Raw genomic sequence first — 23,480 nt, 5'->3', positions numbered from 1 at the left:
GCTACAAGAACCATTGGCAGAACACATCAGTTCCGACGTCAACAGGAGACAAAGCATGTTCTTCCTGTGATGGTTTGGGGTGTCGCTGCGTTTTCCGTAATAGTCGTCGCACAGTACTGTGCAAAACATTCATTTCACGTGAAACTGATCGAATGATGATTTCAGGCGCCTCATCCACTCGAGTAAGCACTGCATCTTCTATCTCGGGAGACTGTGTTGTTCGTCGTCCTCCTCGGTTGTTGTACTTGGGATACCAATCACCCAGTCATTGGAACAGTCTTGGAAACATGGTGTGAGCTGTATGTCTTCTACGCGGATATTTGGTCATATAATGCTGTTCCCATTTGCTTGCCCATACACGAAAATCATGTCTGCAAGTACCGGGTACAACTCCATTCAACTTGTAAACAGAGACTTCAGTCTACTACAGTATAGACAATGTACACTAGGACCGTTCATTTCAGTTCACAGTACGCCTTCTGCTTTGGATTAGTTGCTGTATTATCCCAACCTCTGCACCAAAGTGCTCGTAGGGATTGCCTACCCTACAATCTCAGCAACAACAGTACCGGTACATGTATTCCACTGTCGAAAGTATGAAAACGATTTTCGGTTATATTTTTCGACTCGGTCGTTTCCGGACGAGAGTCCCTCGATTCGAAACGCTTTGTTACTACCAAAGGCACCAACAACAGCTACGATGATTTCATAAAACTGCTTTACCCAGCAATGTTCACTTACGAAAAAATATCGAATTTTTTCTTTACATAAAAAGTGGCAAATTTGTAAGCTTCGCTGTTGGGCTGGATGGAAAGACCATCGGATTAGCGCAGATATTTGCTGTCGGTTCCAGATTATGAGGAGACACCCGGAGGGGAGAAATTGGCTTCCTGCAATCTGCCGTGATCCCGTTAACTGGCATCAGCACAATCGCAGAGCTGGGAAATGAGTTCATCAGCTAATTTAGACGCCGGAATCTCATCACCCGGTGGAGAAATGAAGGGTGAGACAACTTGTGATGGAGAAATCTCTCTTTCCGTCGGTAATATATATCCGCACGCAGCTGCCAACAAAACAAGCCACCGCCGTCCGACGCAATCCACTTAGCAGCTGGCAAGCGCCCGCTGTTTGCTGTCTGCCGCAATCCAATGGTGCTTTCATTTATTCTTTCTCTTCGCGTATATTGTACCTGCCGTGGAGATGCTGGACAACGTTGATTTCTACCGATACCGTTCTCAAAAACATTTGTGATACCACCCCAATTCTCTCAAAGTCTTACGCAAGTATATATCAACTAAGCGTGGTTATAAGACGGCAGAGGACATTCCCTTTACTAGATAAAGGCATAATGATGCTACATGTTAGTCTCACGTTGACAGAGAGACAATTAGAGAAAAAAACTATACATGAGCAAACAAATATGAAGAACCAAACAGGGCATAATCTTTTAAAGCAACCTTTTCCTGTCGTTATACATCTACATGATTACTCCGCCATTCACAAATAAGTGCCTGGCGTAGGGCTTTAAGATATTCACTTAAACCTAGATGTGGACTGAGGCGAAGTAGGAGTACTCCGCCTGATTACGAACCTGGTTGTAACATTATTGGCTTAATCGATTTTTTTCCTTATTTCATTATTCGCGCCTGGGTCATATAACAAAGCAGTTTTTCTGAATTTTGCTTTACTTTATTTCTTGTGCCTACATTACTTTCATTCTTTCAGAACGGGTTCTTACCGCTCGTCAGACAAAGTTGATGCTGTCTTCTTGGGTTTTTTTCTTCCAGGTCAACTGTCCAGTCGTGAATTTTCTGCCTAAAATTTTCTGTCTGGTATATCAAGTTGTCTTATTCCTACTTCCTTCAGATCTTCTTTTGCTGCTCTAATCTACATCTATACTCCACAAGTCACCTTAGCATGTGTAGTGCAGGTTACTTTATGTACCAGTGTCATTTCCGCCTTTTCATATTCCAGTCGCACTTGGTTCACGGGAAGAGGGAATGCTGATAAACCTCCGTGTGGTCTTCACGCGATATATACTGAGGAGGTAGCAACGCGTTGGCTGACTCTTCTGGGACCGTACGGTCTCGGACTGTTACCAGTAAGCCATACTGTGATGCAGAACGCCTCTCTTGCACCGTCTGCCACTGGTGTTGCAGAGCATTACAGCGACGCTTCCGTTTGCGAAATGAACCTGTAACGAAAAGTCATGCTCTTCTTTGGATCTTCCCTAGTTTCTGTATCAATCCTACCTGATACAGATCACAGACTGATGAGCAATATTCAAGTATTGGTCGAACCACTGTTGAGTAAAATACCTCCTTTCTTGATGGACTACATTTCCTGTGGGTTCTTCCAACGAATATCAGTCCAGCATCTGCCTTGCCTGAGATTAAGTTTAGTTGCTCGTTCCGCTTTAAATCGCCCCGTACGTATAGTACTACCTATTTCATGAAAGTAACTTTTGTTAGTGATTGTGCTGTAATCATGTAATCATCACAATACTGGGTCATTCGTTTATTTATACGCAATACGTTACATTTGTTTATGTTGAGCGTCAGCTGCCACTCCCTGCACTAAGCGTTTATCCACTGCAGGCCCTCCTGCCCTTCCCTACAATTTCCTACCGTTCCGATTTCTCTATACGCGACAGCGTCATACTTGAAAAGCCTCATGCAACTTCCGACGTTATCATACTAGGTTATTTATATATATTATGAAAAGTAAGTGTCCTGTAACATCCGATTGGGATACGCCCTAGGTTACTTTTACATCTGAAGACTTCTAACCGCTGAGAATGACATGCTTTGTTATGTAATTGTTTCAATTAACTCTTTACTGCGACATAAAATTACACAACCTGACTATTTAATCTGATCTGTTATATTCTTTTAATGTGCCCATAGAGTTTTAGCCTGCGTTTATTTCATGTCCGAATAAAAGTTGGTGTACTTATAAATTTCTTTATTTTGTCTGGGTCTGCATGTTCCTTCTTCAGAAAACTGTGCGTAAAAGTTTCCTGATTTCCTCTCTTTCTTTTGGATTTCTCCATTCTCTCTCTTTCTGTTTAAAATGAGTGTTCCAGCCCCATAAAGACACCTTGTTTGATGACTGTGGTGCAGTGTCTCAGTTTTGCGTATTTTGAAATGCATTTTCTTTAATAAACTCCGTCCGAACGGACCATGAAGGCCCAACCGTACAACCGGCCACTGTGTCATCCTCAACCCACAGGCGTCACTGGAAGCGGATATGGAGTGGCATGTGGTCAGCACACCGCTTTCCCGGCCGTACGTCTGTTTTCGTGACCGGAGCCGCTACTTCTCAGTCAAGTAGCACCACAGTTTTGCCTCACAAAGGCTGAGTGCACCCCACTTGCCAACAGCGCTCGGCAGACCGAATGGTCACCCATCCAAGTGCTAGACCAGGCCGACAGCGCTTAACTTCGGTGATCCGACGGGAACCGGTGTTACCACTGCGGCAAGGCCGGCGGCTTTCTTTAATAAACGTCCCTTATAAATCTCAAGGCTCTTTCCAGTTTGCAGCGACGAATTTCGTAACAAATATTGTCTGAGCCAGTCTCTTGAATGGGTTTCCTTATCTATTATTATTATTATTATTATTTATTTTATGGCCTTCATTGGACCACTCTAGTCAAAAATACAAAGTTCTAAACAAGTTGTTACACAGGGATACAATTTGGTTCAACAATAACTTATTATGATATTTAGGTAATATAATTATTAGAGTCTATTCTTATATGAAAGGTGTTTAGCTCTTCTGTCTGCCCATTATTTCTTCATTCTTTCAGATATTTTCTTTCTTTCTTCATCTGAGACAACTCTTCCTGTACTCCTTTTATTGATTTTCATTTGTAGTCTGGCTTGCGGGTCTTGCAGTATTCTGGTTTTCTCTGTCTTGTTTTTTAGTTCATCTGCAGTAATTTGAAGTTCTTTCATATCTTCCTCAATTTCTGTGATCCATTTAATGTCGCTCTTGCTATTCCACAATTTTTGTATTATTTTTTTACTAATTCTGTTTTCTGGAGTTTTCATCAGATGTCCAAAGAATGAGATGCGTTTCTTCCTGATTGTGCTCATGACTGGTTCTATTTTCTTATATACTGTTTCATTTGATGCTATTCTCCAATGTCCATTTATTTTATACTGTTTATTTATACATGTCCTAATTATTCTTCTTTCTGTTTTTAGTATTCTGTCAATTTCTGCTGTATTAGTTGTTTTGAAGATAGTTTCAGTTGCATACGCTATTTCTGGTTGTATAACTGTTTTATAGTGTTTTAATTTTGCATCTATAGATAGGCTTTTTTTGTTGTATGTAGTTTTGGTAATGTAATTTGCATAGTTCAGTTTTTTTATTCTATTTTGCCATGATGGCTTCTCATTTAGATTGTATGTTATTATTTTGCCTAAATATTTAAAATTATCAACAATTTTGATTTCCTGTTCTCCTATTGTAATTTTGTTTGCAAGTGGTGGATCAGTTAGCATAATCTCCGTTTTTTCAAATGATATTCTAAGGCCTACTTTCTCATCTATTTCTTGTTGTCATCTCACTTGTTGCCTGTCTTCTTGAACGGTGTTGGCTAGGAGAGCAAGATCATCAGCGAATCCCAAGCAGTTTAAGCTAATATCGTCTTTTGCACTTCCAATTCTTATCCTCTTTGGATTGTCCTTGTACCATTCTCTCATTATGTATTCCAGTGCACAGTTGAACAGTAATGGTGATAGGGAGTCACGTTGTCTTAAGCCTGTTTTTATGAGGAATGGTTCCGAAATTTCTCCTCTAAACTTCACTTTTGATTTGGTGTTGGTTAGAGTGAGTTGTATTATTTTAATTAGTTTTGAATGGAGTCCTAGATTTCTTAAAATTTTTAATACTGAAGGTCTGTGGAGACAGTCATACGCCTTCTTAAAATCTACAAATGTTATTGCCAGAGGTTTGTTCCGTTTCTTGTAGTATGCCATAATCAATTTTAAACTAATTATCTGCTCTGCACACCTTCTCCATGGTCTGAAACCTCCCTGATATTCCCCTCGCTCTTGTTCTAATTGCTCCTTGATTCTTTCATATAGGATCCTGGATAGAATTTTGTAAGTGCAATCTAGGAGAGAGTATCCTCTGTAGTTGTCTGGGTTGCTCTTATCTCCCTTTTTGTGTAGTGGGTGGATGATAGCTGTGGTCCAATGTTCGGGAAATTGTTCTGTTACCCGAATTTTTGTTAGAGCCATGTGTAAGGAGGTCTTGACTGTGTCACTTGCATATTTCCACATTTCAACAACAACCTGATCTTCTCCACATGCCTTATAATTTTTTTGTTCTTTAAGAATTTTTTCTACTTCTTGGAAAGTTGGAGGGTCTAGTTTGTTAGGCTTGGTTTTTATTGGAGTATTTCTGTTGATTTGTAAGGGTTCTTTGGGTTCCTCGCAATTCAGAAGTTTGTTAAATGCTTTTTCCATGATTTCTGCATTTTCCTTGTTACTGTGTGTCATTCTTCCATCTTCATCTTTCAGTATTAGTGTAGGGTCCTCATATTGTTGTAGTTGTTTCCCAAAGATTTTATAGTAGTTCCTGGAGTTGGTTTTATGATAAATACCTTCTATAGAGCTTATAATATGTTTATGAAATCCTCTCTTGATTCTTCTAATATTTTGAGTGAATTTTTTTCACTTTTTAGGTTGATGGCGTTTTCTTCAGTTTTGTGTGTTTGAAACTTTAACAATGCTTGGTGTCTATCTTCATGGAATTTGTCACATTCTGATGTCCACCATGCATGTTTCCTTCGTGAGTTCAAGAGAGCGAGATTCTCTGCTTCTTTTTTAAGATTAGGCACTAGTTGTTCTAGATCATCTGTTAATTTGATGGTTTGTGTTACTTGTTGGTACTTATTATTTTTAATTAGCTGATGTGGGTCAAACCTCCTTTTTATTTTATTAGTTTTTCCGGTCCTCTTCTTTAACGGAGTGAATTTGATTTTAATTTTAACCATATAATGGTCTGAGCCTGTGTCTACTCCTCTCAGTACTTTGACATTGTGGCTCTCCTTATCAAAATTTTTGTCCATGCAGACATGGTCTAACTGCCACTCGCCCTTCCTCCAGTCTAGATGTTTCCATGTTTTGACTTTACTTCCTCTTAAAGTATGTTGATTTAGATATAAGGTTGTGTTCTCTGCAGAGTTCTACAAGTCTTTGGCCGTGTTTGTTCGTAAATTTATGTGGACCCCATTTTCCAATTATATCTTTATATTTCCTTTCTTTTCCCAACTAAGCATTGAAATCTCCCAATAAGATTTTTATATTCCTTTTATTTACTCTGTTCACAGTTTGTTCGAGAAGATCCCAAAATTTATCTACCTCTTCCTTTGTTTTTGTTAGACAATTTTTTTCCTTTGTTGGGGAATGAGCGTTTATTATTGTATAGGTTTTATTCGTTGTTTTAAAGCTTATAGTCGCAATTCTTGGTGATACTGCTCGGAAATCCGTTACTGAATCTATTATTTTTATGTTTACTGAAAACCCTGTTCCAAACTGGGGACATTGTTTCATTGCCCTTGGCCCTGGTTTCTCATTATAAATTCTGTATCCTTATGGTTCAAATGGGTCCTCTGTGGTGTATCTCATTTCTTGGATCCCTGTTGTTAAAATGTTTTGTTTATTTAGTTCATCTGTGAGCTCCTTGATTTTTCAGGTCTGAAGTAGTGAGTTTATGTTGTGTGGAGCTATGTAATTTATTTGCTCATGTTTAATCTTCTTTTTGTGTTTTGGTGTGAATTTTGATGGTTGCAAACTCTCCGATTCGTTGCTGTCTTCTAGTTGACTACCCACCGAATCCGATGTAGCCTTTTCCTGCCTTTTTGAGTAGGACGGTGGAATTTGTTTCCTAAAATAACTTTCCATTTTTGACTTTCGAAGTTTGTCAACCTTAGTTGGAGCAAGCTCCGATTTACAACTACGGTTGTTAACCGCAGAGGGTGAGTTTGGTCCGCGAGAGCTATTTTATTTCACTCAAGTCCGCCAGTAAACCGGTGAGGACTTCCCTATCCGCCACCTGGGACGCGCCACGTAGGAGTATCACCTCTCCTCCTACTATGTCAGCATAGTAGGTTCGTGGGGTTTTCTTATCTATTTGAATTGAGAATTTCTTTTAAGTTTGTAGTGTTTAGTTTTTAGGATTTTATGTCCCAAGTTTCTGCTAGGCTTTTTCTTCCTTTTTTAAAATGGTGCTTGGAGATCCATTCTTTGTGCTGTTTTTTTTTTAGGAATTTCTGCTTGTTTTTATGCTGTCTAAATGTCCTGAAATATAAATGTCAGGTAATCTGTAAAGCTAAACAGTCTATCCTAGTATTGATTCTTCCTAATTTGATTGCTTTGTCAATTCTCGCACCGATATTAGTTTTCGCCCCTACTGGGTTACTTTTCTGAGCCGCTGATGAAAAGTAATGGAGAGAGTCCATCACCTTGTCCCACTCTTGAATTAATTTCAAAATGTTTCGAACTGTCTCCCCTGAATTTTACTTTAAATTTTGTACTATTTAGTGTTTCACTAATTCTTGCAGTGGTATTCAGTTCCAGGCATTGTTCTAGCAGAATTTGGAAGAGTGTCTTACGGTTCACTGACCGTTTTTTGAACTCTGAAAAGGTGCAAACTACCTTCTGAGCACGATCTCATTTAATTAATGTTGATGATGATGATGAAGTCCCATACTCTGTGACAGAGCATAGGGGAACGATGCAGGAGACCCGCACCGCCGTACTAGGCAAGGTCCTAGTGCAAGTGGTTTGCCGTTGCCTTCCTCCGACCATAACGCGGATGAATGATGATGATGAAGACGACACAATACCCAGTCATCTCGAGGCAGGGAAAATCCCTGACCCCGCCGGGAATCGAACCCAGGAACCCGTGCTCCGGAAGCGAGAACGCTACCGCGAGACCACTACAGCGGACTATTATTATTATTATTGTTATTATTATTATTATTAGTGCCAGTAGTAGTAGTAGTAGTAGTAGTAGTAGTAACAGTACCATTTCTTTCTCTCTTTCCTTTCGTTAGCGTTTGCTCCGTCTAGTTACTGGCTCTACCATACTCAAGTTTTGGCAATTTATTTTACTTAACTTTACGGCAAGATACCCAGTTAACCTAAGGGAGGGAAGTCGTGTACGTCACCTATGTGACTGTTTGTGGGCCATATATGCTGTGTAGCACTTGCTCAACGAACGTAGGAAACCGTCTAAAAACCGCAAGCATGCTGGCTGTTGCACCAGCCACGATCATTAACCCGCCTCGCAGGTTCTGTCCGGGTATAGCTGACCTTCCTATCTCGGAGGCTAGCACGCGGTGCGTCACGCATTCTATTTATTATTCTCATTAAGTAACATTAAGCACCTGATTTTTTAGCAACGGACAGATCCGTTACTCCGCATTATTGGTAGATCATGTGTCACCATCACCAAAAAATGCTTACAGTTTTTTGCACCCAAAAGGGAAAGAAACAAAATTGGACTTAATCCTATATAATGTCAAATAAGATGATGCTTAAAGTGATCGCTGTATCAAGCAGAAATCTATAAACACCAGTCTTTGAATGCTGGCCCCTATTTTGACCGGATGCGAGGTTGGAATCTTCCTACACGTCATTTAGGGGACCTGAAGATGGCGTAGCAAATCGCCGAAACTGGTGGCCTAATGAAACAATAGCTTGTAAGTTAGACGGCTGAAAGGTGTTTGATTTGACATTCTGTACTAGACAGCCGAGTCCCTCAACTATCTCTGAAAAGATGGACGTACAGAGACGTAATCCTACATGATATCCGCTACTGAAAAAAGGAAAAAAATCATTTCCGGCCCTGGCCTAAAACAATTTTTGTTCACTTTTTATCAACTATAAAAACAAGACAAACAAGGTCATAAAAATGAAATAAACTCTCCAACAATACCTCTGGAAAGGGACCATGACGAAAATACTTGTACCCAAGGGACCAGTTAACCCATTTTTGGCAAGTTTACCAAAGAAAGATAACAAGAATGAAACATTCGAACAGGAAAGAGACTCCACTCTTCATTCAACTTCTTAGCAATTAAATGCCTGGTACAGAATATTCCCAAAAAGCTCACGATAGCGTGACACCCTTTGCCATGTCCATACCGAGCGAGGTGGCGCGGGAGGACGACGGTTCAATCCCGTCTCCGGCCATCCTGATTTAGGTTTTCCGTGATTTCCCTAAATCGCTTCAGGCAAATGCCGGGATGGTTCCTTTGAAAGGGTGCGGTCGATTTCCTTCCCCATCCTTCCCTCACCCGAGCTTGCCCTCCGTCTCTAATGACCTCGTTGTCGACGGGACGTTAAACACAAATCTCCTCCTCCTCCTCCTCCTTTGCCATGTCCAGTGGGCCATAACCATATAGGCATATTGATAAAACGCATGAGGGTCCGGATGATACCCGCTGCCCACCAACTAATGAACATAATGCCCAACAAGCCACATAACTGTACTGTTCTTCGTTCTGGGAAATAATGCTGAATAGAGACGCAGGAGAATCTCACTGGAGATTGCCACTTCCGTCGTCCTGGCAAGAAAGACCAATTGTCGGCGGAGCCAACTGCAATGTCTTTGTCCGCAGGCGACAAATCGATGACATAATGTATCTGTTTCACTGCAACGACTCCATCGGTTTGTCTCACTTAGGCCATTGCGAACAACTGGATCGTAGGTGTGGAGAGGGTTATGAAAGACTTGATACTACGAGGACGCCACTTCCATCGGAAAAACAGGTAGACTGACATTGGACCAAATAACCTTCCAATGTCTCTGACGATACGGGCTCCACAGAGGAAGCGCGATTTTGAATCTTCCAGCGACGTCACAGCATTTTGACAGCAAAATCCGACTGGCAAATAATATCAACCTCCGAACAACTTATACCAACAAAAAAATTCCCGAATAGGCCTTAATTTATTATTTATCCTACCAACATCTACTGGAGGGGTTAATCCCGCAGATTGGAGACAGGCAAAAAGGCTAGCTGCAAGTGTTTGGAGGGTGTGAAGACACGTTAAAACCGTGCGCCGAAGAAATACAGTAGAAGCCTTGGTCCGAACATTAGGGATGCCTAAACCTCCCATCGACCGGGATCTCGCTATAACCCCATAGCGCACCCGAAAAATTGATTTTTGCCAGATAAACTGGTCTGACAATTGTTGTAGCTCTCGAGACAGCATCGCAGGAAGGGGAAAAATTTGGGCAAGAGAGTTTCCAGGGTCTGAGCCTTATGAAGTAGCGAGAGGTAGCTACGTTTGTGTTCAAGGATTGCTCCTTGAATCCTGTAAGTGTCGCACTTCCAATGTAATGCAGCCATCTTCATAGGACAACGATCAATTATAACGCCCACGATCGATGTCGGGCGACCGACACAGCCCATGGAATCTCAATCGCGTCAAATGCCCCCGAATTGAGGGGGTGACAAAATGCATCCAAAACGTCCTTGAGCACCGGTATGTCGTCATGAGTACGACAAAGTACCATAACGTCATCGGCATACGCGTAAACGATGCACCTTTCCCCCAATAACGACCAGCCACCCAATCGAGCAGCTATGGACCGCTGTAAGGATTCCAGAAATAGCACGAATATCAACATAGAAAGGGGATTCCACTGCAGGATACCTCGATACACTTCAATGGGAAGAGTATGACGACAATTCATATGAATAGACCCCTGAATACCAGTAATTAGAGAGGTGAAGACCCATCGTGCGACATCATTAAAACCAACAGCGGTCAACATTCCCATCGTTCGATGATCTCCCCGTATAGATTCGTGCGCATCACTCTACTTTACGAGACAGGGACGTGATCAGACCTAGACTGAATCCGCGGTGGGGTAGGACCGTTGGTTTGGTACATAGACCAGCGTAGTTGAGTACAAAAAGTCGAAAAGGATGTAAGTGCCAAAAATTTTAAAAAATATTTTTATAGTGGAAAGGGTTGTATAAGCCAAACGTAATGAAACGAGAAAAGTTGCAAGTTCCAGAAAAATTCTTACTAGTTTCAAGAGCAGTTCGCAGATAGCAGCACTGTGCAAGCGCCAGCGGGGCTGAGATGGGGAGGGATGTAAGTGCTACCGGTATGATGTATGTGTCTCAGCTACACAGTTGCTTTAGTTGGTGACAGTACGTTGACATAGCAGTGATTTCGGTCGTTTCACTTGTGTGTTTTAGAGTGTTCTTCGGTTGTGTGTTTAGTGTACCAACCAGAAAAAGGAAAAGCCTGTTAGTAAAAAGGTGATTCTTCGTAAGAGACGTGAAGCAAAAGAAAAGAACCAGCCATACATTAACAGTCGTGGGAAAGAGATACCTGCAAAACAACAACCAGCACGCCAGCTTCTCCTGTAAGTACAAGTGTAAAAACATAAGCAATGAACAAAAACAGCTATTGTTTTTGCAGTTTTATAAAGTTGATGATGTAAGCCAAGGAACATATTTGTTGAATCATATTCAAATGTTACCTATTGGTCGCAGACGTCATGGGACGTACGAAAGTGCAGCACAGAGTAGGCGGACATGTACTTTTGCTTATAACATCCCCGATGGTACAGGGAAATATGTACCAATGTGCAAAAAAACCTTCAAAGAAATTTTTTCTATATCTGAAAGAAAATTGATTGTTTTAGAAACAAAAAGGAAATCAGGTTGCTTTATTTTTGAGGACAAAAGAGGGAAAAACACCTGCATCAAATGCACACAAGTTTAAATTTACAGAAGATGATCGAAATCTTGTAAGATACCATATAAACTCATTCCCCAGATACGAAAGTCACGACAGCCGAAAAAATTCGAGTAACAATTTTTCTCACATGATCTAAATAAACACCTAATGTACGTGGCTTTTAAAAAACGAAATCCTGCAAGTTATGTTACATACAGTTTTGACGCAAAAGTGTCAATACAAGATTTTCCAAAGATAAAATTTAAAGCTCTTGTAGCTGATACCTGTAAAAAATGTGACTCTTTGAAGGCAAAGTTGCAACCTAAGCGCAGCAAAAAGGCAAACCAGGAAGTAAAATCCCTGCAAGAGTTCCATCACCGAAAATGGGAAAAGGCTCATAAATGTATGAAACAAGATATTACATGTTCACAGCTTCCAACGGCTACTTATACAACCTTATGCATGGACCTACAACAAATTATGTTTGTTCCAATGCTTACACATAGCACTATGTTTCTTGTAGACAGCTATCTTGCTAAAATCTAGGAATTCCTCTTTCTTCAAAGTTGCTTCTACTGGAGGCCATTTTCCTCGTAAAAGGCTTGTGTTATTGTGCGATAATTGCGGAGCACAAAACAAAAACCAGATGATATTAATGTCTGTTATTTACTTAGTTCACAAAGGAATTTATCGTTCAATTGACGTGAAATATCTTGTAAGTGGACACAGCTACGTGAGCTGTGACCGTGATTTTGGGGTGATTGAGAAAAAACGCAAAACTGCGAAAGCGATAACACCTAAAGATGTTGAAGCGTTAGTTGCAAGCTCAAAATTGACAAAACCTTTTACTGTAGTATCTATGAATACTGATGACTTCATAGATTTTAAAGGCGTTGCTAAAGACTACCGAAATACAAAAGATCTGGCTATAAGTAAAATTTCCCACTTCTGCATTTCCCACAAGAATCCTAGCACAATGAAAGTGGCATCAGTTTTGGGTTTTGAAGGTAATGTTATGGTAACTTGGAAAAAAGTTGGTGTTTTAAAGAAAGATGCTAATCTTGACAATGTACCGGATATTCATGACTTGCCAAAAATACACTTTAAATCCAAAATCTCACAAGAAAAGAAGAATGATCTTTTGGGAATGATAGATTATGTAGAGAAACAAGAAGACAAGGCTTCTACAGAGCCCTGCTGAAGAACAAAGATGAAGAGGCCTGCAACATGGAGGTGTAGGAAGAAGACGAGGAATAGGACTGCTTGGAGGAAAGAAGTACAGTACTGTAAGTTTTTTTCGAGTACTAAATGCAGATAACTTTGCATTTGATTTCTGATATATATAGGTGTTTTAAAATAAAATTGATTTAGTCAAAAACGATCAACTATATCAGAACGAATTTCGAAAGTGAATAAAAAATCAAAATATTATCTATATACTGAGACGCCCAAAATAAATTTAAGACATCTGATTCAGTTTTTGGTTTTCAGATGGCTAACACTTAGCGATGAAAGAAGAAGCCAAATAAACTGAAGACAAACAACTTTTCTTCAAAAAACCATCCAAAATTTTATTTTATACCTTTTTTATATTGGCCTAGCATTGAAAGAGTAAAATTATATGTAAAGTTAATAAACGTTCTCAAAACTGGAATGGACTTACCATCTTTTTTTAACATAAACGCTTGGCTTACATCCTTTTCACAAATTTAGTAAGGCACTTACTGTGTTTTCCAGAAAACGAAATGATGTCACTTGCTCCATTTTTCATGTAAATTTTGTTCCCTTTATAAATACTCATAAAAAACAGTTTTCATGTTTCGTCGAGGTTTTTTATTATAAACATATTTTTTCATAAAATTAATTTAATCACCCGATATTTAAGACACATTTATCTGAATATTGAAAATTTTAGTTTGTGGCAGTTACATCCTATTCTATTTTTTGTACACAATTGTCTTCTTAAGGTGATTTTGCACGCTCCTTTAGGTAAATGCTGGAGTGGTCCCCAATCTTCTCCTCGGAACACACGATACACAAACAGCTAAAATGCGACAATGTGTAGAACACAGTTTGCAAGATTCATAGACAGATGGCACTCAATACTTCCCATCCTTAGGGAAGTGACAACTGCAATGACAGGGACGGAATGCGGTCGCAAAGTTAAAATAAAAATAAATTTGCAAAGTTATGATGACAGCGCACCCATACAATGGGATAAACGCTACTGAAGTGATTCGGTAATATCCATGGTACTTTAGCAGATTCGACAACGGCTCCATGAAATAATATTCATTTGTGATTAACCGAATTCACATAAGGTATTTTACTCGTTATCATCAGTATGACAGAAAGTGACATTCATTTTTCAGCACCAACTACGCCATACTCAACGCTGTAAAATGCAATCAATTCAAAATTCCCGTCACAAGTGGGAATGGAATCTGCAATGGACAACGAATGCAGTCACAGTCTTGATAAATATCTCTCAATGAATATGTATATGAAATTCTGTAGTTAACAATGCAGTTTTACAACTGAAAGAACTGCGTTTAACAATAAAAAATAAAAGCCACGAAAATCCACCGAGGGATCCTTTTCCAAAACGGCAGCAGCAGAGCACGAACCAATATACAAAATGTGGGCGCTACTTATACAATAAAGAATTTCGCGTGCGCACTAAAAGATACGTTACTCAACAGCGTGATAACACACAACCTGAAGTAAGTACCCGAGTCAAAGAGCTATTCTCCCCCAGGAGATATCATGCAAATAAAACGTGAGAACGCCTGTAGCACTCATAACGGCCTCATATCGGAGTGAAGGAGAGTCCACCAGACAGTTAGATAGTTAGTTACGTGTACCATAGAGCATTTGACTGTTTTTTTATCGAAATGATTGGGAAAGAGTCAGTTTACATATGTATATATTATTAGTTTTAATATTAACGACCAAATTTTTGAATCTTACTCATGCAACTATATTTAAAAAGTAGGTGTTTTTCATTGGCTACCAGTTTTCAAATAGAAACTCTACGGAGTATAAGTTGTCCAGAAGAAAAGATATTAGGTTTCATTCCAAACTTATTTTGCTGTGTGTCAGACCTTTATGTTATTGGGCAAATGATCAAAGATTTTTGTTGATGCGTATAGAATTCCTTTCTGAGCCACTGAAAGCTTTAGTGTTGGGTAATCAAAATATTTTTTTTCATCTAGTTTATAGGTATGAACACCACAGCTCAAGCTGTGATGAATTGTTTGTGACGAATTTCTATAACGAATACATTCGAGTGCACTGTGAAGATGCACTTAAAGAGCCTAACTCCTTAAAGAGGTTTCTACAACATGACTGCTCTCTAAGTCATGAATTACGTCAGAAAATTAATCCATACGATATTAGTGAGTGTAAATATCCAAAATAAGCTAAGAGGTTGATTCGTTTATTTCCAAGACAAGCACATATACGAAGAGCAAAAGTAGCTGTATTCAGTTTTTAAGCGACTCATTAGTATGCTTCTTCTGATTTTCTTCAATTTATTTGTACATGCCGTTTTTACGTAATGTTTTCGATGTGTGAGGTTCTGCTTCGTTTTCTTAACTTTACTGCAATATATAAAACGTTAAAATGTGTGTGAAATCTTATGGGACTTAACTACTAAGGTCATCAGCCCCTAAGCTTACATCTAGCGGTTCAAGCTCTCAGTCCGGAACCGCGCGACTGCTACGGTCGCAGCTTCGAATCCTGCCTCGGGCATGGATGTGTGTGATGTCTGTAAGTTAGTTAGGTTTAAGTAGTTCTAAGTTGTAGGGAACTGATGACCACAGATGTTAAGTCCCATAGTGCTCAGAGCCATTTGAACCTAAGCTTACACACTACTAAACCTAAATTATCCAAAGGACAAACACAGACACCCATGCCCGAGGGAGGACTCGAACCTCCGACGGGACCAGCCACACAGACCATGACTGCAGCGCCTGAGACCGCTTGGCTAATCCCGTGCGGCTCAATACATAAAAACGCGCAGCTTTTACTTAGTTCTCAATTTTTATTTGTAGTTAGTGACGAAATTTAGAAACACTTGTACTTGCAGTTTTCTTATATTCCATTTGCGCAGAGTCTCACTCTTGTTAAACATCACTTACAACTTTTGGTGCACAGTACTCATCGAGTGTAACTTACATAAACAAACAGTTACAAAGACTTTTTAGATGTAGGTAACAGAGATAATGTTACAGGACCTCCACAGATACGCCTTTGTACAGAAGGTATTTATCTTAACAATGTTGACTATAATTTGCTTCGCTCTATTTTACAATGGTGCTTATTTCTATGTCTTGCTATGTTTAATGAAAAAAGTTATTTATAAACCAATCCAATATGCTTCTTCTAATTGAAGTTTTGATCAATATGCACACCCAAAAATTTGGAGCATTATACACTGTTTCCTGTCTCCAGTTCATGTGCTGCATCCGTTGTTTGTATGAATATCTGTTGTACAGATGTGAATATAGCGAATTTTCACAAAACCTGTTGTACAAATCTCAATATAGTGCCTTTTCACAAAATTTATTGAGAGTCCAGTTTCAGAAATCCACTTCATAATTCCTTGAAACATCATATTCGCAATATCTGTTATTGCTTTCTCTTTAATTTGAGTTATTATAACACTAGTACTATCTGAAGAAAGTACAAATTTTGTTTGATGAATATTAAGTGGAAGGTTATTCACATATGTAAGAATTAGGAGTTGAACGAAAGTTGAACCCTTCATAATTCCATTCGCGATTAATCCCCTGTAGCTGAAACTTTCTCTCCTTCCAGTATTGTTCTAATAATTCAGCACAACGTTTTGCTTTCTGTTTGTTGGGTACGATTCAAATTAGTTGTTTGTAAAGCCATCAATTCTATAAAACTTAAGTTTTTGTGAGAGAGAGACGTGATCTACACCATCAAATGCCGTGGGAACATCACAAAAAATACCAGCTGGCAATATATTTTTTTCAATTAACATTTGTTGTAATATTTGGTGAGTGAATGTTTATACAGCCTTCTCAAGTATCCGTTTCAGAATAAAAACTGTGAAGTGCTAAGTAAATTCTTACTGCTTTAAGTGTGAGACTGCTGTTGAGTATATTACTTTTCCGAATGTTTTGAAAAAAGACATTAATAAGAAATTGGACGAAAATTATTGAATGCTTTCTTGTCACCTTTCTTAAAAGATGTTTAACAATGATGTGTTTTAACCTGTCTGTTAAAATTCCAGTGACAATAGTGCACTGCATGCATCACTGAGTACATTGCTTATTAAGTTAGAACAACTCTTAAAAATTCTATTTCAAATTCCATCAACACCATTTGAACTTTTGTTTTTGAAAACTTCTATAATTTTATTAACTTCAGAAAAGGATGTTGGCGCTACTTCTAATTGCTTAAAGTTCTGTGGCATGACTTTTGTATATATTCTCTAGCTACCTTAACTGAAAAATTTAGTCTTATTTTTGCTATTGCATTTAGGAAGTGATTGTTAAAAATATTCGCAACTTCTGAATGATCAGTCACAACACTGGCATTCATTTTAATTGTGTTAGCATTCTGTGCACTGACTGCTTGTCATATTTTCCGTTCCACAATAACCAATATAATTTTAATCTTATTATTTGCATTATTAATTTCTGCCATGTATGTATATTCCTGGATATTTTAATGGATTTTCTTTGAATATTACTTCTTTTTAAGAATAAAACTAACATCGGATTTTCACTTGTTCCAGCCGTTAAATAAATTTCCCTTTTCCTCTAACACACTATTTTGATCCCTTTAGCTATCCAGGGCTTTATTTTTTATGGACTTTTCCTTGATAATTTTTTAGGATAGTACTGAAACGTTTCTTCAGTTGAAACCACTCGTGAATGATTACATCTCGTAGAGCCACCAACGTGCCGGCATGTTGATTCCTACTTTCCAGTCACTGTTCCAAATAGTCCCAGGCATTTTCTATGGTACTGAGATAGGGTGTTAAACAAGGAACGTATGCGTGCAATCCCGTGAATGCTGCTGCTGTTGTTTTGGAAGATGAAGTCGTACCGTTTAAAAAAGTTGAATGGCGACGGTAGATTATTATTGTTACTATAACTTTCACCTGCCTATCCGTTACATGGTCGGTTTCCTAAAATGTTCTGTCCACCTAGCAGAAATGCCAAGTTCTATCAATATTACAGTTTATGGGATATGTCTTTTCACGTTCCTAGCATCACTGACTTTGGTTTGCTTACCCCTTGTTTTCTGAAGCTATCTCGTAGATCTCGCCCGATTGGCTTCTTCTCCATGTGCAAACAACAAACTGTGGTAAACTGAAGTGGCAGTGTGGAAGAAAATCCAGTGCTACGAAATAAAGTTATGAAAGCATAGGATGCCACTAGATTTTTACTCATTAACATTTAGCGGTAATCAAGAAACTTAAGTAAGAGCCTGACTGTGTTCATTCGTTAAACCAAATTCCGTGGTAGCTAACTATGTTCATATCGCTACAACAGGAAACAATCTCATGATTCATAGCTTTACAAGATATCAAAACTGTACGCGGCCGTTTACCAAGGTACCGTTCAACACAACAATTGATTTTCGGTAACTCGTTATATCACACCGTCAAAATCGCGTGTTACATTTGTTCATATCTGCTATAAAACTTCTAGTAAGTTGGCCACAAACGTTTTCCGAGGCACTGTTAATTACGACGAATAATTCTTGGCATCCTATTTCACCTGACCGTCCCCATGCTTGTTGCCTTTCTCGTACCTGATAGGCGACTCGTAGAGAGTTAGAGTAACAGTTCGGCTAACGCTTGTTCAGTGCGCGCTTCTGATTGGTCTATCGTCTTCTAGCAATAACAACTATGTTATAATGTTTTTACGTTTTTTCGTTAGTTGATGACGTCACTAAATTATTATTAACTTTCCATCAGTGAAACTAATGTCGGTATGACTGGAGGAAATAGTAGTGTGTTGTTTGACCAAGACGTGCACGCTTTAAGTGAATCTATGAGCAATGGCCAACTGCGAGGTACCCAGCTCCAGATGTCGCTTACATGTAGTTGCCTTCACGGCGTGCGTTCGGAAATTGGTTGACACGGACCTGTCCGGCGTGAAATCGATTGCTTGTCAGAAGCCGTGACATGGCCTTCACTCCTTGTCGGGTAGGATGTTTTTACGACTACTGTTCTTAAGCGCGTTACTTGGTTGTGTGTAGTACACCATCCCTTGCAGACACGTTGGACATTCCGCACTGATACACCAACAAGTCGGGTAACTTTGTTCATGGTTTGATGATGGGCACGTCCAAACACGATAGCTCCTTTCTGCCATTCTGTCACCTTTACGCATGGACCCACACTAATGCTCTCACTCTGTACAAAAACACTGACACCTACTGCTTTCATTGCTATTACTTAAACTGAGATGAAAAAAGTCATGAGATACCTCCTAATATCGTGTCGGACCCCCTTTTGCTGGCGTAGTGCAGCAACTCGACGTGCCATGGACACGACAGGTCGTTGGAAGCCCCCAGCAGAAATAAAGCCATGCTGCCTTCATAGCAGTTCATAATTGCGAACGTGTTGCCGGTGCAGGATTTTGTGCACAAACTGACCCCTCGAGCATGTCTCATAAATGTCCTATGCGATTCGTGTCGGCCGATCTGTGTGGCCAAATCATTCGTTCGAATTATCCGGAATGTTCTTCCAACCGGTGACATGGCACATTGTCATTCATAAAAATTCGATCGTTGGGGAGAATGAAGTCCATGGATGGCTGCAAATCGTCTCCAAGTAAACTAACATAACCATTTAGATTCAATGATCGGTTCAGTTGGACCAGAGGACCCAATCCATTGCATATCAACACAACCCACACCATTAAGGAGACACCACAAGCTTGCACACTGCCTTGTTGACAACTTGGGTCTCCGCCACACTCGAACCCTGCCACGCTCTCTTACCAACTGAAATAGGGACTCATTTGACCAGACCACGGCTTTCCAGTTGTCTAGGGTCCAACCGACAGGAGAAGCGATGCAGGCGATATGATGTTGTTAGCAAATGCGATCGCCTCGATACCATATCCCACTAACGCCAAATTTCGCAGAACTGTCCTAACGGATCTCACATTGCTTTCTGCGGTTATTTCACGCGGTGTTGCTTGTCTGTTAGCACAGCTGCTCTCGGTCGTGAAGTGAAGGCCGTCGGCGACTGCGTTGTCCGCGCTGATAGGTAAGACCTGATATATGGTATTGGCTCTGAGCACTATGGGACTTAACATCTATGGTAAATATGGTATTATCATCACACTTTTGACACTGTGGATCTCGGAATACTGAATTCCCTTGCGATTTATAAAATGGAATGTCCCATGCATCTAGCTCCAACCACCATTCCGCGATCGAACTCTGTTAATTTCCACCCTACGACCATAATTGGGTCGGAAACCTTCTCACAGGAATCACCTGAGTGCAAATGACAGATCCATCAATGCATTGCCTTTTTAATGCCTGGTTTACGCAATACTAGTTTTTATCATCTCACTGTAGTAGTGGGGATGCAGGTAAACAGGATGGGTAGTACACAAATCGTAACAATGGGGAGAGCCAAAATTCGACTCTTTAATTAAGGTGGATTCTGCAGTCAAGATTTAGAAACCAACAGAAAACGAATATTAAGCATTGAAATCGAGAGACAAATGAACAAATAATTAGTATCAGGTTCACATGTTAAATAGTGTCAGTTAAAATAAAAGTTACAAAATTAAATTAATGAAGGTCCTAGAAGGTTGAGACGAGCGATATATATATATATATATATATATATATATATATATATATATATATATATATATATATATATATATATATATATATATTCGCGATGAGAAGCAACAGTGGAGTCTGATGACGCATTAATGTGTTGATTGCTCCAGGACACAGACAAATGTCTGATGGTTTCTATTTCAAAACTCTGTCCCAGCAAGGAAACGGCAGACCATCTAGATAGGCACTTTTTACTATTGCCAACCTAAACGACCGCTCTTTCAAAAAGCTATGTCTCTTTTATTGCGAATTCTGACGGAACTCTTCACATCTGTTAGGTTGCCATTAACAGGCTGGTGCTAAGAGCCAACTACCACCCAGGAATGTATCCCTGCCATCGTGGCGTTCTTCATCAAACCAAGGACCTTCGCACAGACATTTTAGTGAGCACCAATAATTACATTTTGAAAGGTGCTCCCTTAAAATTAACTTTGGCTGAAAGTAATCTTGTAAAGACGTGATAATTTCAAATAATTTCCGTTTCACTGTTGTCTCGGAAACACACATAAATCAGGAAGCTGATTCTTTTAGTTTAATTTATACTTTAACTCCCCAACAAAGTAAATGTAGTACCACACGATGATTAACACACTTCCGGAAAAGCAGTTAGCACACTTGAAAATTTTTACCCGATGACCGCATATACCAGCTGGCGGATAGTTCCTGGCCGGCCGGGGTGGCCAAGCGGTTCTAGGCGCTACAGTCTGGAACTGCGCGACCGCTACTGTCGCAGGTTCGAATCCTGCCTCGGGCATGGATGTGTGTGATGTCCTTAGGTTAGTTAGGTTTAAGTAGTTCTAAGTTCTAGGGGACTGATGACCTCAGCAGTTAAGTCCCATAGTCCTCAGAGCCATTTGAACCATTTGAACTAATATGGTTATTTCAGCATGATGCGATACCTGGTACCTCAGAACTGTTTGTGCTATGGATCTGTAAATGTAATGATTTCAGGTACAGCAAATGCATTGTTCCAACAAGAAATCTTGAGTGAATTCGAAATCTCTAACTAATTTCTTTTTCCGGTAGTGCATTTCGTCCGGTGAACGCATAATAAGTACTATAATAATGTATGTATGACGAAAACATGCACACAGTAACACCTTTTGGCAACTGACACTGTACATCGATGGGACAGTAGAATTTAGCATGGGCAAGACGCATGATAGCAGCGCGTTTAATGACGATAAGATGGTGGGTGGCCACTACATGGGGCATTCCACCTTCTGGATATATCACATGACACCAAGTGACGTTCCTCAATTATGGGAAAAACTGTCTCAAGAGTCAACTGTTGTAAGAAACGGTGTGTAGACAAGGGCCGACATTGAATATCGTGGTTTTAACAGGTCACCAGCTTATCACTTGTTGATTCAGTAATGGACTACAAAAATCGGTGAGAAGATATAAATCTGAAACCACCTCCTCGGTATGGGGCACAGAATCCAACACATCACCGCGTAAGACCAGGAACATAGCAGTCGGCAGTCGATGCATGAAAATAGTCCACCATGATTTATGTGTCGTAATATAGATCGATATACACCTTTGGCTGGGTAAGGGTACACTGGAAGTTACTTGAGGTGATGTATTCCACTCGCCAACAGTGCACTGTCCAGGCAGGTTGTGGAGGCATTCTCGAGTATTGCATATTCTTCGTTGTTAAGGTGTCCACTCTGAAGACTGATTTGATGCAGCTCTCCACGTTACTCTGTTCTGTGCAGTCATCTTCGTCTCTGAATAATAAACACGAACCAACATCCGTTTGAACCTGCTTATTGTACTCATTTCTAAGTCTTCCACTATATATTACCAAAGCTAAGAACCGATTGAGATCGTTTCTTAGCTTTGGGTACTGATAATAACTTGATACCAGTGCCTATGAGTTTAATTTATACACCACAGCACTGAAGATGATCACTATGTGATTGAAAAGCGATTTTGCTATCAATAAACCATCAATATTACGGCCAACGCTGACCTTCCTTCTAATTTCACGTATATGGTCGTTGTGCACGCAGCACTCCATGGCGTCGCCAATCAACTAAAAAGTCATGTTAGATATTTCTCTGTTTCAGAAATGCTTTCCTTGTTACTGCCAGTCTGCATTTTATATCCTCTCTTCTTCGGCCATCATCAGTTATTTTGCTGCCCAAAAAGCAAAATGCAAAATTCATCTACCCCTTTTAAAGTCTCATTGCTTCAGCATCTCCTGGTGTAAATAGACTGTATTTCGTTCCTTGTTTTACTTGTTGATATTCATCTAATACCTTTTACTTCAAGGCACTATCGATTCCCTTCAACTGCTCCTAATAGTCCTTTGCCGTCTCCGCAGAATTACACTCTCATCAGCACACTTTTAAGTTCTTCTATCTTATCCCTGAACTTTAACTCGCTTTACAAATATCTCCTTGGTCTTCTACTGCTTGCTCAATCTACAGGTCGAATGATGAATGTTTACATGTGATATGTCCTCCGCAACCGACTTTTACCAGGGGGTGATACATGAACCAGCCATCCAATCTTGAGCGTTCGATTGTTATCCTGAAACGCCTCAAAACCGATCTTTTTCTTCTGCAAGATAATGTTCCCACATTGCCTCAAAACAATTTGAGGTAAGACATCTGCAACATGAGGTTACGTATGGTGTCTGCCAGGTGACCTGCCCGCAATCCTTATGACTGTGTCATGAATGAGATATGAGCGCTTTGGACCCATCTCCGACCAGTCTTTGCGAGCAGCTAATGACCGAGCAGTCACTAAGTCCATAACAAGACGCGTCGCTGTCGTTTTCAGGACTAAAGGTGGCGCTGCGCGCTACTAGATAGGTTTGTGTAGGTCAGCTGATCATGAATGTACGCTGCCTACAGGGCTTACTATGCGAGATATCTACCGATACACGCA

At 39.9% G+C, this 23,480-nt stretch overlaps 1 pseudogene; it reads right to left on the bottom strand.

The window, feature by feature from the left end:
- Positions 1 to 3,373: 3,373 nt before the first annotated feature.
- On the bottom strand, positions 3,374 to 3,491 carry LOC126300009 (5S ribosomal RNA; annotated as a pseudogene).
- Positions 3,492 to 23,480: the final 19,989 nt, after the last annotated feature.

Source organism: Schistocerca gregaria, chromosome X (assembly GCF_023897955.1).
Source record: "Schistocerca gregaria isolate iqSchGreg1 chromosome X, iqSchGreg1.2, whole genome shotgun sequence".
Lineage (NCBI taxonomy): Eukaryota > Metazoa > Arthropoda > Insecta > Orthoptera > Acrididae > Schistocerca > Schistocerca gregaria.
This window is presented reverse-complemented; position numbering and strand designations above follow the sequence as displayed.